Here is a 3,603-nt window from a genome sequence, read left to right as displayed (position 1 = left end):
GCCAGTATGGTCTATTAAAGGTTTAACAGACCATATGAGGGATAAACATAATAAATTCAAGAAACTTAAACTTACTGAAAATAATAAGGACTTGGAGGACAATGGAAAATCAAGAGAGTTGGTTAAAATGTAAGTTAAAAGGGCAAAAACTGTATATGAAAGAGGGTTGGCTGAAAGAGTTAAATCAAACAATAACGAATAACGTATATGATGTGTGTATGTTAGGATGGGGATTGGGCCTTTCAAACATGATAGTGGGAAGCTGATCTCGGAAGATTAGGAGATGGTAAACATTTTAATTATATGTTCTCTTCGATTTTTATGAAGGAAGATGCAAGTATTATGCCTCAACCAGAGCACTTAATGTATGGGGAAAATATTGGTGTAAAATATGTCATTTTAAGTTATGAAATTGTAAGAGAAAAGTTGGGAAACCTCAAAATTGATAAATCCCCTGGACCAGACAACTTTTATCCTAGAGTTTTAAAGGAACTTAAATATTTTAATTTGAACCGCTAGCTAATATTTTTTATAAGTCATTGAGTAGTGGAAGAGTATTAGAAGATTGGAAGTAGTCCAGTATTTAAAGGAGGCGATAAACATTGTCCAAGCAATTATAGGCCAATTAGTCTTACACCAGTAGTTGTAAAGATTTTGGAGAGTGTGATTAAAGATGTATTGCAGAGTCATTTAAGGTAGTTTGATATAGTGATATGGTTTCGCAAAGGAAAAATCTTGTTTAACAAATCTTCTGACATTCGTTGAGAAGAACATTGAATTGTTGAAGAAGGGTCAGAGAAGAGCCACTAGGATGATACCTGGGATGGTGAGATTGTCCTATGAGGAGAGACTAAAATCTCTAAACTTGTTTTCTCTGGAGAGGAGAAGAGTAAGAGGGGATTTGAATGAAGTGTTTAATATTATAAAGGGTATTGATAATATAGATCCATCAAACTTTTTTGTGCTTAACAGGGAAACAACAGGACATAGATTCAAATTTTGGCAGCGTAGGAATTGTCTGCAGTTTAGACAGTATATCTTTTCAAACAGGGTGGTTGGCTTTTGGAATGAGCTGCTTTCAAAGGTATTGAAGCCAGAAAATTTAACCGAGTTCAAGAAAATATTAGATGAATACATGAGTAGTAAGGGATGGTTATAGTTGGGAGCTGGAAGGGACATCCTTGATGGGCTAATAACAATATAACTCACACCAAGATCTCCCCTTGTCCAAGTCACCTTCAACTACAGCAACATCACTTCAAGTGATAATCAAAAACTGCACTAGCCAGAGGATTAAACTTCTCCATACCCCCCTAATAAACTCAATTATGCCAATTATTTCTATCCCTGGGAATCCTTGTACCGGAATACTAAGTTCAAACACTTAGCATTCAATACCTTCTATAACTATAACACATACAGGATATCCTCAAATCTCAAATGAAGAGTTGACAGCTATCAAAGAACTCTCCAGAAACAAAAATATCTTCATCACCCGGCCGGACAAAGGAAACGGAGTTGTTATCCTCAACAAAGTGGACTATGTTAAAAAAATACTTGATATTCTTAACGACCACAACAAGTTCAAACTTATAAACAAGAAATCAGTTACCCATATTTTACAACTTGAAGGGAAAGCCCAGAGATTTTTTTAGAAACCTAAGCAAAAGAAATACAATTTCTGATTGTGTTCCCAATAATTTATGTCCCACAGGCTCCCAACCTGGAATGTTATATAGTCTGCCGAAAGTTCACAAACCAGACACCCCTCCGACCTATACTTTCCGTCCTAGGCACTCACAGTTATAAGTAGCTAAATTCCTTGTACTCATCTTAAAACCATTTACTATAAACGAATTTACACCTGACTCCTTCCAATTTTCCCGAGAAATCAATCAACTCCCTTCTCACTTGTGGCCCGACATGGCCAGGTGGTTAGGGTGCTCGACTCGCAATCTGCGGGTCGCGGGTTCGAATCCCCGCCACACCAAACATGCTCGCCCTTTCAGCTGTGGGGGCGTTATAATGTAACGGTCAATCCCACTATTCGTTGGTAAAAGAGTTGACGGTGGGTGGTGATGTCTAGCTGCCTTCCCTCTAGTCTTACACTGCTAAATTAAGGACGACTAGCGCAGATAGCCCTCGTGTAGTATTGCGCGAAATTCAAAAACGAAAAAAACCAACCCTACTCTTGTTACTAATATTCCCCTGAACGAAACCATTAATATTGCACTTTCTTAGCTCTTTGCTAAAAACATTCTTGTTAAAGTCTGATTTCAAATATATGCTTGAACACTCGACCAAAGACTCTCCTCTCCACTTTAACAATACTCTATATGAGCAAATATATGGCGTTGCTATGGCTCCCCACTGGGTCCTATGTTGGACAACACTTTTCTCTGTCACCACGAACAGAACTGAATTGAAACTGTCAGTTAAGGTATGTTGACGATACTTTCCTTATTTTTCGCCATATTGATCATATCCAATGTTTTCTTGACTATCTAACTTCACAACATCCCTCTATACACTTCACTCATTAAATTGAGACTTTCGGGACGTTCTTATTAACCATGATACGGCTTTTCAACTTATGTCTATCGTAAAAACAAATTTACTGGCCTTTTCACTCAGTTAGACAGTTTTATATCCTTCTCTTTCAAACGCAATCTAATTCTCTGTCTATTAGATAGAGCCTACAAACTTAGCTAATCATATTTAGCCCTTCACAGAGAAATTACTTCCATACAAATCATTTTCTTTCAAAACGGCTAACCTAAGCATTTCTTGGAGAAAATATCTTCCTCATTCCTAACTAATTTGTTTGTGAAACCACCTAAGATACCAACTGTACCCAAACTTCCCTCATACACATGCTTACCATATCTCGAAAGACAGAGCTCCCTTATCACGAAAGAGTTGAAAAAGTTCCGTAACACTTAATATCCCCAAATTGACTTGAAAGTTATTATAAAACCCAGTTTCAGACTATATTTTTTTTCCTCTACAAAGATGGTTTGCCGACTGCCCATTGTTCACACCTCGTCTACTTATACACGTGCGGAGACTGTAAGGCCTCCTATATTGGTGAAACCAAACGTCACATTAAAGTATGAGCATGTGAACACATGGGCATATCTATAAAAACTGGAAGAAATTTTACAAACCCTCCCAACTCCGCTATCTATCAACACAATACAGAAACAGGACATCCGATTTCTCTCTCAAACCTATTTTAACTATTTTACTTGTGCCTCAGTTTTCATTTTTTCGTGTTATATTTCTATATTCGAATTGTTTATTTCTTATGTATATATTTCTGTTGCAATTACAAATATTCTTTGTTTGTTTCGTACCTCTAGAGTACTGATAATGGAATTATGACGATTCCGAAACGTTTAATAAATGCTTCCTGTTATTACGTTCGTGTTTGTTTTATCTTTCCAGAATAATTTAGTTGTGTAACAGGACAAACTTCTTTATCTATCTAGGTTTTTACATTGTAGTATCATGAATAGATGAGTAACAGAACAAACTTCTTTATCTATCTAGGTTTTTACATTGTAGTATCATGAATAGGTGGGTAACAGAACAAACTTCTTT

This window comes from Limulus polyphemus, unplaced genomic scaffold (assembly GCF_000517525.1).
Source record: "Limulus polyphemus unplaced genomic scaffold, Limulus_polyphemus-2.1.2 Scaffold619, whole genome shotgun sequence".
Taxonomy (NCBI): domain Eukaryota; kingdom Metazoa; phylum Arthropoda; class Merostomata; order Xiphosura; family Limulidae; genus Limulus; species Limulus polyphemus.
The sequence above is the reverse complement of the archived record's forward strand: the minus strand, read 5'-3'. Positions refer to the sequence as shown.